The sequence below is a fragment of the Numenius arquata genome, chromosome 11, assembly GCF_964106895.1.
Source record: "Numenius arquata chromosome 11, bNumArq3.hap1.1, whole genome shotgun sequence".
In the NCBI taxonomy this organism is placed as follows: Eukaryota; Metazoa; Chordata; class Aves; order Charadriiformes; family Scolopacidae; genus Numenius; species Numenius arquata.
Window position 1 is genome coordinate 33,207,803 of NC_133586.1, and position 12,691 is coordinate 33,220,493.

Genomic DNA, 12,691 nt, shown 5'->3' on the forward strand with positions numbered 1-12,691 from the left:
CATGAAAGAGTAATTGTTCTAATTAGTATAAATTGTGAATACAAAAATACCCGTTCTAAGTTAAAAATGTGAGTTTACCTGGTTATTGCATTTTGTAAAAATGGAAGGTCTGTACTGTGAGAAAATGCTTATAAATCTGAGGTTGTTTCCCTGTCTAAATGTTGAAGATTTTCTGATAACAGTAAATGTATGTTCTGTTTGTGTGTTACAGTTTCATCAGTGGTTGTTTTTCAAATGGTCAGAAGCTCGGCTAACTGACTCAGATCCTACAGATAACTTGCTGGCATTGCGATCATCTTGTGCTAAAGTTTATGGCTCCCTCATGTCATTCAGTAACTGCTTTTTCCAAGTTGTAGCGGAATACCAACAAAACTAAATATGTCAGAAACAAAGTTTGGCATGTGCTGTGAAAGGGTGTGAGAACAAAGTTATGTTTTCATGAGAACAAGTGTTCTGTTATGAAATGAAGATAAATAATGAGAACAAACATTGCATTAAAAAAAAAAAAAGAGGATTTAATGAGCTGGAATTGTGGTGAGTCCCAGGGAAAGCTCCCCCCCCCTCCCCCCTTTTTTTTTATATTCTATTCATTGCTAGTAAATGACTACTTGGAAGCATTACCCAAATTTATATCTGACTTCTTGCAAGTGTGTACCAAATTGACATTTGTTAGATCACATACTGCATTTGCTTAAAATAGATTTCAGATTTGTGTGGAAATTTACAGCTAATTTCCAGCCAGAATGGTTGTTCTGTTTTATAAAGCACTATGATTATAATTACAGATACGTATTTATAAAGTCATGATCCACATTCTTTCTGATGAGCAAGAAGGTTAACGTTCCATTAATGGAAACTCAATTATATCAACTTTTCCCATTCCATTTGCTCGCGTGAGTTTTCAGGGAGGAAACCACCACTCCTGGTTGGACCCTGCTTTCTGGGACAGGGAGTATTGGACTTTCATGAGGATGGCTCATTTTGTAATGCTTCTGGGTCCGTACTAACCTAGAAGGATCCACAATTCAGGATGAATTATTGCAATGAACTGCTGAACCTTGTTGCAATTTGGTTTTTGTTAGCAGCAAACACTATTCTTATGCTCTAGTTTAAAACAACCAAAGAAAATTAGGGTCTAGTTCTGGTATCTCTGCAATGCAGATGGGATTAGCTTCAGCGGAGTCAGCTCTAGACTCTTCTTCCCCTGAGGAGTTGTTTGGGATGCAGCATAAAAGGTGGTCTCTTGTCCCTTTTGTTTGTTTGATCTCTTCAGAGTGATAGGAGGAGAGCCCTTTATAGCCGTTCTCAAACAGCGGCTGTTTAGCTCTGTTTCTTTGAAAAACATCTTGTGTTTCATAGAAGATCATTGAGTCCAACCTCCAGCCTAACACTGGCCATAGAAACTCATCCGGTTTCAGATCATCAGTCCCCTAAACAATAAAATGCTTGTTTTACAACTTGGAGAAGGAAACAAAACATCCTTTGCTTTAGTGAAAGCATCTGTGTGACTGGTTTATTTGTGAGATAGGTTTGTGGAGCATATTGACACTGTCAACTCCTAGACACCAGCTGCCTTCTAGCTTATGATGTTATGGAGAGTCATAAATTTGGCATAAATCATCCTGGCCCACTGAAAAACCACCTCTTTGGGCAGGAAGCTTTCTTTTATCTCAGCTGGTGAGAGTATGTTTGGCTGTTACACGAAAACCTATCGATAAGAAGGTTCAGGCCTTCTTCAGTGCCTCAGCTGGGACTGCAGCGAGTGAGCTACAAGCAGAGAGCACTGATTTCCCCGGCTTGGGCACCGACATACAGAAGCTGCGGGGCAGGCTGGCAGTCAGTGTGCTTTTAGCACCCAGCTCTCTCTGCGGGAGAATATTAACAGTTGTTCGCAAGTTGAAGCACCAGAAAGCATGCACACAAAGCCTGGAAATTTAACACTAGAAGAAAAATTTGAAGCTGCTAAGGAAAAAAATCTGCTTTCAGCCAAACTGAAATCCTTTATTGAGCTAACAAACTCTCTGCTACAAACTGGAGCCCTAACACAGGGAGAGCGCCTGGTATAATTGCGTACCACTAGTCACTGAAAGACTATCTCAGTGGTGAAGCAAGCTGATAATTTTATTTTTCAGATAAATATAAATATTTCTGCCAAAGTAAGACTTTTACTCATCATTCATGAATTTACAGTATCTTAGCAAAGGGACGGAATGTACTGCAGTGGCTGACAAGCAAATAGTTTCATAAATAACCCTCTTGACACGTGTAAGATGTTAACATTTTTTGAGGTTTAGGCAGGGTTTGGGGCAGCAAAAAGCTTATTTGCTTGTTTCACTTTTAAGGCAACCGGGTCTTTTATTTCACCTCTCACCAATGGGTTGAATATTTCTGTTGGCTTGTCTGGTCTTTTCCTCTTCCAAGCAAGCATTCCATAATGACTGACATTTGGCTATAGGTGAGAGTTTCCAAAAACATGTATTATTTAATTTCAGTAGGACAGATATTATTTGATTGATAATATAATGTGATTATGAAAGAGGGAATATACCATGAGTTGTAATTAAGATTTACAGTTGTTCAGTATCTTTGTGCCATAAGTCTCTCTATATAATATATGCATAGAGATCCACAATGAATGAAGATAGTTTTTTAACAGAAGAAAATGAGTCAGTCTCTGCGCTAAAAATCTTACGATCAAAGAGGCATGGAGACAAAACAAATATTTGTAGTAGAAGACCTGGAGTGACCTGTCAAGAAAATGCCTGTAGCAAAGGACTAATAAAACAAGGTGTATGGGACTGAAGCAGCATCCTCAGACAAATGAGAAACTGAAGGTTATTCCAAGGGCTTTTTAAAAAAAAAAAAAAAAAAAATAGACAAGAGGAAAGACCAAAAAGGTCAGGATGCAAAGTGGCAAGGAGTTTGCACAATACACACACATATAGTGCAAAAGGAAGATAATAGTCTTTGGTGAGCCCTTGGCATTACAAAACTATTTACGTTTGGATGCTTATCTGATCTGCAGACAGGAAGGTAGGGTAGAAGCTAGAAGTGCTGTAAGTACTCTCTGAATTATCTTGGAGAGATGCAGTCTGGGTACCTTCCCGTGACAGCGTGTTGCCCAGGCTGGTCCCTGGGTGAGAGGAGGCAGCGTGTGGTAGCACTTGCTCCTCCCAGGACTGGCTGCATCCGTGAGAAGGAGGGGTGAATAGTGTGCAATTTAAGTTTCAATGTGTTGCTGGCGATGAACCTGAGAGAAAATTACTGACTTTTGTTTGACAAAATTAGCTTTCAGGAGAAAATTATTTGCTTTTCAGGCGGTTTTCCAGTAGTAATAAAAGCCACATTTTTTCATATGGAGTAGATGCTTTTGGAGAAAAATTCTTTGGTTTATGAATATCCAAGAATATAATTTCCCTCAAGAACCAATTTTTAAATTGTCTCTGCTAAAGCTTCAACAGACTTTCAAAGGTTTACTTTTGTCTTTTTTTATTTAACGATCAGATGAGACTTAGAGCCCCTTATAATCATTAGTTATTACACAGAAGTGCCTATCAATGATCCCTGTCTTTTTCTTCAGGCCAGTGACTATTTCTTTCATTGAAGAAATGTATAGTAAATCCAGTTCAATGAAGCAGTAGTGATACATCCGGCAATGCCAGGGAAAATCCCATATATTTGATAGTTTAAAAAGAAATATCTGAACATCTGTTGCACATCCAGTGCTCACAAGCTACAGAAATTACAGGGAGGGAGTTGGCTTTAAATGGTACCTCTGTACCCACAATGGATACACATAGAGATATGGTCTCCCCAGCCAGATTTCCCTTTCTCCACGAGCTACTCTGCAGACAGCTGATGATATTTTCTGCTTGTGTTGTTCTGCACTTCTGACTTCACCATCCCTTGCGACTGTCTCCAGTGACACTTAACAACTCTTTTTTTTCAAGTCTCTGCTTCGGTTTTTTGATCGTTTGGGGGAGCGGGAGGAGGGGGTTATTTGAATTTTTTTTTGGCATGTGTTGTTTTTACTTCTCGGCTAGGTTTATCTATTGTTTACTTTATTCTTTTTGGCTTTTAAGATGCTGTTGTTTTCTCCTCAGCTATTTTTAGAACATCTGTTGTAGTCTGATTCAAAAGAAATAATCTGTGTCTCTGTATTCGGAGCTTTCTCAACTCCTTTTAATGACAGAATAGTGCGTATCAACAATTTTTGAATGACCATGTGATCATCCCAGGAGAACTGGAATAGAACAAAATGTCTTAGTGAAATGAATTTTTCGGAATTTAATCACCAGCTGCATACTGTAGATCAGTGCGAGTGCATGTTCTTTTAAGCTACAAAAGTTAATTACGCTAATAAGAGTGGCTCTGCTTCCAACTGCAGGAATCAGTTCAGCTGACAGTGGCTGTTTGGCCTGTTGTGCTGCTGTTTTTACCAGAGGGAATGTTCATCAAAAGTCAAAGCATAGTTCAGGGACCATGAACTAAACAACAAAAATAAGAAACAGGAAATGAAATTACGAGTTTGAAAATATATTACCACGATCCAGGAACCAAAGAAACAAAGCAACTTAAAAAAAAAAAAAAAGTGTGTGCCTATGTACACATTGTCTATAAGTAGCCAGTTTTTTTAAGGGAGCATGTTACGCCTATTAAGCAACTGCAGCCTTGCAGAGTGAAAAGAGAGAGTGTAGTCCAGTTAGGAAATGCAAGAAGCTATTAACTACTTAAAGCTAAAGCCACACAGTGGTTACTAGAAGGAGCAGGAAAACCTTTATCCTGATGTGTGATGTGTACATAATGGTATGTGTGGGCACAGTGACAGAGGTGTTTATTCCATCCAGTGTTGGTGAGACAAGAAAACCTTCCCAATTCAAGTAAAGGGTAAAGTGAAACCTATTCCTCCTCCTATCCATGTGTGCTGATGCAAGTAGTAACAGTCTTCCCTGGGCAGGGGAAGAACAGTCAGGCATGAGATGCAGTCCATCAAACTGGGAGCAGTTGGAGCTTTTACACCAAACTCTGCCATTCCCTCTGCACAGTGCTGTCCATGCAGTGGTCTATAATGAAGGTGATTTTGCCTGTCGGTTGCCCTGCCTGCGCGCTGCCAGGGAAGCCTCTGCAAGAGGAGGCCTTGCTCAGTGCCTGCTCTCTTGAGTCTTTTCCTTCTGTGAGTGTGTGCACAGAGCCCCTCTGCTGTGCAGGTTCCCCACAGGGACAGCAGCAGCGGCTCCTCTTCCAAAGGGCTTAAGCAGAAGAGGAAAGACAGACTTGTTCTGTCCTGTCTCATATTCTCCCCAAACACACATAGTGGCTTCAATCCTTGAAACCTGTCTCTTGTTTGTGTCTCAGTAAACATCCTGACATTTGGTCTGTGCAATCTATTAGTAAATGGGGCTTTGAGAATGGTAGCTGGATTTATGAAGCAATTTTTACTAGATGACAAATGTTCATGATGTAGTAGAAAGCCACCCTGTCACAATTTGTTTCTGGTCCAAATTGTACTAACAATATATGGAAATAAGGACATGAGCTAAAGATGTGCTGATAGTGCTCCTGGGACTGGGAAGAGTTTTCCTCTGCCCATCCTGTTACTTACATTCTTTTGCTAAGCATCTGCTATGGGCTGTTGTTGGGAGATGTTGAATGACCTTTGGTCTCACCCATTATGGCAGTCGCTCATTATGGAGAGGTCATCTGTGTCCTTCCTTGATACATATCTATTTTGTGGTCCTGGACAGCATCCCAATAGCAGAATGAATGACAAGGCCTAAAAGGACAGATGGATCAGGAGAGGGATGGAGTCAGGAGCTGCGGGTGGAGATCGAAGCATATTGACAGAGCTGCTCAGAGGCAGGGCAGGGTAGCACAGGGGTCTTGGTCAGCCTCAGCAGAGAAGTATGTGGGCGCTTGTCCGCTACGTTCAACACTGACCAGTGCTGTCATCTACTGAGAAGCAAATTCTAGGAAAAAAGGAACAAAACAAGAATCTTCCTCAAGTCATTCTAAATGAGCATGATTAACAAAACGTGCATGAAATCTTACTTTCTTCAGATAAATTCTTAGGTTTCAGAGTTTATATTTAAAGTCATGAGGTCACCAATTATATGCAGTTCCAAGAACACATAACATATTTTCCAAACTGAATACCTTTTTTGGTATTGCCCTTCTAAAACCTTGACAACTAAAATAACAACAATGTCATTTGAACTGAGTGACAGCTGGACATAGGGAAAAAGGGAGGGTGCATTAGAGTGGAGGACTCTTAGAAATGAGTGGAATATTTTACTGTCATTGGCATACAGCAGGGAGATGATATAGTTCTGCAAACAAAAAAACTTTAAAGAAGCTGTCTTGAGCCGGTCTGCTTGTATGTCCCACCTCCTGCAATGCGGGAAAAAGCTCTGTTTACAACAACACAAATTGGCTTCTTTAAGTGATGCAAATTGCTTTAAAACTGCTGAGTGCTGTTATGCCACACTGTGCAGAACACCTTCGCCAGCCCTTCCTGGCAGCTTATCATTTTACATTTGAGCAAACACATCTTGCCTTGGAATTACATAGTGCCTTGTAAATGCCGTTAATATACAGAGGGTCACATTTTGCTTTTGGGTGACTGTCAGAGTCACAATTTCATTAAGAAGCAGAGGATAGCAAGTAGTGTGCTTTTGTATGTTTAGATGGTGCACGTTTTCCTTCTGTAAATTCTAGGGAGCCAGGCAAGAAATTGCCAGAGATAAAGCTCAAGAACTGAAGCCCTAGTGTTCATATATACATACCATAAATAATAATAGATTTCTTCCATAAGTTCCTGTATTAATAATAGTTGCTTCTGTAAGTGCCTTGTAATGATTGATAGAATGAAAGGTGTTCCTCTTGGCACACTGACTACCTATATGTGAGGTCAGTATGCCTGGCAAACTTACTTCTCTGTGTATTCCTGCATTCTGCAATGAACATAACTCTTAACTCTGTCGCTATGACTGGATCTGTACTGGTGTGTTGAAATGTCCCAGAAGAGATTCTAGTGCCCTCATCTGAGACAGTTTGTCCTGCCTTTTCATCATCCTGCCCAGGCCTCCATCTGGACAGTGCCAGCTGGCATGCCTTAGTGAAAGACACCTGAAGGAGGGGAATAGCTGGTGAATGTGTAATAAGATGTAAGTGGATTAAGTGTAATCACTCCTGTGAATGAAAGGGGTCTTTTTACCAACTTTCAGTTGCAGCTTATAATTCAACTTGATATCTGTGGAAGCACAGTGATTTCACTTTCAGTATGAAGTACTCTACCGGACCCAAATTACTGTCTCAGCTGAAATGAATGGGATTTATATTTCTCATTTAAAATCCCCCCCCTCTTTTTTTTGGTTGGGGTTGTTTTTTTGTTTGTTTTGGTTTTTTTGTATTTTTATTTTTTTTAAGTGAATAGAGTTAAACTGAAGTCAAACTGACTTCTCAACTTGGCTCAAGTCAGCCACATGCGATCCATGGCATTTGCTTTGGGAGCAGTCCCACCGAAGAGCCATGCTCAGAGACCAGGTGCTGGGGTGTGAGTCACCCCATCCTGATTTCCAGGAGTAGAGGTGTCCTTTGCAGTGTGTCTCCTCATTGCTTGGAGAGAATGCCCAGACAATGAACTAATTGTATAACTTGAGATAACCAACATTAAATGGATAAATCTGACTTCCGAAGTATAAAGCTCTAGGCTCGCTTCTAACCATGCCTGTTTTCTGTTGTTGATCAGTCATGTTGCAGGAGCAACACAACAATGGATTTTAAAGGAAGGCCTGTGTTACAGCCATAATTAGCTGTATCTTAGAGGAGAAGTAGTAAACAAATTGACAATTAGTTAAGACAGTCTAATTAAGGTTGTAGTTGCTAAAATCTGTTATTGATATGTGCAACTTGATGACCATCTCCTGGGCATGACCAGGATGTGCTGTACAGAGCGAAGTGATGTACGTCTTGGGTGCTATGTGGCAATTCCTAGGGACAAATGAGTTTGGCAAGTGTCTTTAGTGTGCTTCGATGTGTCACATCAGGCTCTTTTGATGTGGTAACTTTTAAGCTGTGTTTAACCTCCTTGGTCTTCTATGATTTCAGAAATACGTAATTAACATCCAAGCAGACCAAAGCATTAATTTTTCATCTCGTTCAGGTGTGTGTTAGTGGGACCTCACTTGCCATTATGGTTTATGGTTCAAAGATCCTGGTTAGAAAGGCTCCGTATACTGACAGTGCTCAATGTACTTCCATCTCCAGCCCTGCCAGAGCACAGAGCTCAGTGGTACAGGAATGGTGTCTAAGTACAAAGGAACTGATAAGATCAAATGCAACAAAACAGAGTCAGTTTTGGAAACTGCTAGATTCCCAGTCAGTGCAGTGTCCACCAACTGGATGGAAACTTCTAGGCACAAATATGCACATAGGGTTGAATTTTTTGCTCAAATACTTATATGAAATTATGTATACACCACCAAAAGCCAGCCTCAAAATTGTGATGTGAATTATTATGCATCTTTCAGGATAATTCCAGAAAGGATACTGTTGATAGATGTGGAGTAGAAATTGAGAGGAGAGATTTCTCTCTAAGGCTTCACTTGTATGGTATCAGCTAGTAGGCAGGAGAGAATGATTAAAAAGCTGTTTTGCTAGATAACTGCAGAAGTATTTGTCCTACCGTGCAGAGGAGATAACGTAGAAAAACACCTTTTTAAGCTTGAAAATAGACCAGCCTAAGTGGAATCAGTTCAATTATTAGTCTGCAATAAAAAGGAGTTCATATCTTAGAGTTACAATTACATGGTAATATGAATTGCAATTTCTCTCCTTATTAATGCAATATAACAAAATATGAAAAACAGCAGTGCATCAGTGTTTGAGACTAGTTTCTAGAAATTTGAAAAAACACTTAGCCACAATGGATCTTTAAGCATTGTCTGGCTTGACTTCAATATAAAATAGTGCCTTGAACTGAAAATTTATAAGATTGGTCTTGTTATTTGAGAGCTTGCGATACTGATACAGCATCTAGTGCTATAATACACGAAGACTCTTTCGCATTGGGAAATACTTCTCATAACTAAGCGACTTACTAGATCCCAAAATAAAGGGACACTTTGTGCTAATTACTAAGTATTTACATTAGCAATGCCAAAGCCATGTGCTGAAAAGTGAGTTCATAGCCTAGAAAATTCACAAAATGAACTTCTAAGTCACGAAGAAAAAAGAAAACAATGTAGGATCTTTTTTGCTTTGCCTTTTTTGGAGCCTTAGGGTATAAGGCTCCTTGTGTTTTCAAACCTTTTGCCACAAACATTTAGCCTAGAAACTTTCTTTTCAAGCGCTGCTGGCTTTCTCGCATAATTACACAACAGGGGCCTTAAGGAGGTTCTATGCAACTTGCAAGAAAATAACTAGATTTGGCACCGCAGTCAAGGCAGACACATACATCATTAAGCCAAGGAAACCGAGAACCGGTTGTGTCAATAACATCCAGAGCTCAACTATATTATTTTTAGTTGCCTTTTAAACATCATGGGGCCAGAGCAGAAAGGAGGTGGGATAAGGAGACAAGACAGCTGCAAATTCAGCTTTCTAAGTGATAGCCTGCTGCCAAGCTGGGAGGCAGCCCAGTCCACAGCATTAGCTAACTGGGCGTAGACAGGGTCTGAGTGCAGGCTGCAGGGTGCCAGGGTATGGCAGAGGAGGAGGCTGGAGAGAGCGTGGCTATGGATGTAAGCATGATGAAAAATAACCCATGAAGTACTTGAACAGCTGCTTTGAATGTCAGTTTGGCCTAGGGATATTGTGAAGAATAGTTGCATGTGCCATCAGTCAACACAGCCTTCTGATCAAACAGTAATGCATTCCCCTCCAGTTAAAGCAGTCTTGCCTGACAGGCATCCCAGAATTTCATTTTCATTCCTCAAACTCATGGCAAGGTTTGTGTGGGTGGTAGTATAGATAGGATAATTATTGATAAGTAAGTGGCTTTTCTGAAAACGTACATTAATTTCTCCCTTCCCTTACTGTGTTTTCCTGTTTGTTCTTCCAAGGTACTGGCTTTTCTCAGGACAGAAAATAAATTGGGGGGGGAATCTTGTAGTACTGTGAGCCCGCCCAGCAGCGGGAACAGAAACCTACCAAAAAGCTATGACTGCAGATTCAAGGGCCGGGAGAGCAAAAGAGTCACCTGAACTTCAAGGCACTTGAGAAAGACCTGGCCAATATAAAGTTTAATAATATATGAATTTGAGGCTGAATACAGATACAAAAAATGGTAGACAACTTTCTGTTTTTTTCTTTCACATTCTTTCAGGAGAAAACAAATACTCCCAAAACCTAAGAGAAAGTGCACATTTTCCAAAAGATTATACTATGTAAACAGACATGTCATTAAAATTTCATATTGAGCAAGTGTTAGATATGGGGTGTATAAAGTCATCCAAGATATCAGAAGTTTATCAGGGAACATAATTATTAAAATTTCCGCAGCTGTATAATTATCCAGTTATCTTTGCTAGTATTGGGTCATGGATAAACAATTAATTTAATATTGTCTGCAGTATTTTCATTTGTACTGTGTACAAGTGCACAGATTTTTTAACATAATTAAAAAGAAAGCACCTTTAAGCATAAATTGTACAGTCAGTAAAATGTAATTAATAACCACTTCTCAACCACCAGCACATTTTGTCAAACAGCAACATTCTTTTATTTAAAGTATTTTATTAGACACTCCCATTGCTTTAGAGGTAAAAACTAAAGAAAATCTGCAAATGAAAACAATTGGATTCTGTTCACAGTTGTTTTTCTGCTGACTGTTACTGCCTTAGAACTTTATCTCCATTAGACAGATATTGGGCTGATTTCTTTTCTTCTTTCTTGTCCTGTGACTGTGTTTTGAGAAGTGTGCCGGTACTTTGTTGCTGACTTGCTTGTCCTTAGGCCTGATGTGCATTGCTCAGGAGCAAGGGCCATCCACTTGCCAGGCTGATAGGACTTTTGGAATTGGTGTCAATACCCAGAACTGCATATTCATAATGAGCTTTCAGTAGCACTTCTGCAGTTTGCTTAAACATTATTTTGGAAAATGATCCTTTCACTGAGTGAGCTCATCTCAGCTATGATGGATGGAAGGTGTATTTTGAAAGTATAAATCTGATATATTCAATCTACTTAATTTAAAAATTAAGCTTACACAAAGAGGTTTGTGTATATCCACAGCAGGATGTACAGAGTGGGGACGCTGATCAAATTAACTTGCTCCAGAAAATGAAATTCTACAAACTGGAATTCTGAAAACCTGCAAGCGTAAGGGTAGAGAAATAACTAAATTATATTTAATAATGAAAAGAATTTGATGGCCTAACTAGAATAGAAAATCCTACTTTAATTGCATGCTAGTGTATAGTTGCATTTCACTCAACTTACATCCCACACAGGACTTTGGTGCTGACATTTGATTTGACATTATGTGGTTTTGGTACATGGTCGGGAGAGTTGTCCATGAGCTCCAGGTGGTTTTCAAGAGCAGAATTTTAAGTACATTAGCCTTTTCCAAAGAATTAGTGACTTCTGTTCATTACAGTTTAGCAGCTCATTTCAAGCACATAAACTATCAAACATTTGCAGAAAATCCAGAAAATGCAGTTCTATCATCAATATTAAATACATGCATTTGCACGTTGAGGTAGAATATTTTTAGGTCAGATATGCAAGATGCTCATAATGGGAAATTCAGTCTACCTTTAAAAGAAAATTCTGTATATAAGTGATGGAACAACTGCAACAAAAAGCAGTAAAGCCTAACCTTGTCATGCAAATTTCTTTCGAGACAGTGCCATAATGGGTGATAATTGTTACATTTTTTGTATGATAATGGGAATCTGTGTCGGTTTTAGAATTCTGTGACTTATGAAGTGGAAGGTATGTGTTGGAAATGTGATGGCTTGAATACTCTTAGATTTTGTCGTTTCTTTCCTGGTTTATAATAAATCTGCCTACCCTGGAAAATTTCTATTATTGCAGGAGTACTTTGATGTGTGATGCTGGCAGACTGAAACTTGTTCCTGCTGAATCAATAGCAAGATCAGGCTTCTGCTGTATGTTTTTTACAATGGACCAGTTAAATCAAGGCCAAGCTAAACCTGCTCTGTTTCTGTGGCAGCTTTCCCTAAGTGAAGGGAGTTTGCAAAAGGGAACTTGTCAGCTGGATGCACTGATACTCTCCTGAGTGATATTTAAAGGTGGCTCTTCAATATGAGATAGCCACTTCAGGAAACGCACATCATGCTTTTACATACAGTACACTTTAATTATTGAATATGTTACCTTTTAAATATCTGGTGCAAGCAAACAGGAATGCTTCTTAGTGACGAAATAGCTTAAAAAGGACCCATGTCTGCTCATTTCCCCTTTTGCCACCGCTGGCTAAGAAAAGTCCCAATAGCACAACTTCTTCTTTCAAGTTGATTAGTTTATATACTGAGTGACTGAACTGTGTAAACTGAGTGAATAGTAATGTACAACAAGATACTATAGACAGTAGCTCGATTTTTGGTTTGGGATTTTTTCAGTTCAAGTGGCAGAACATCCCTTTGCAGCTGTACGGGCTACAAGTTTTTTCCAGGAACTCCTTGGTTAGGCAGTGTTTTGGAAAACAGTATTGCTTCTCATCTGATGA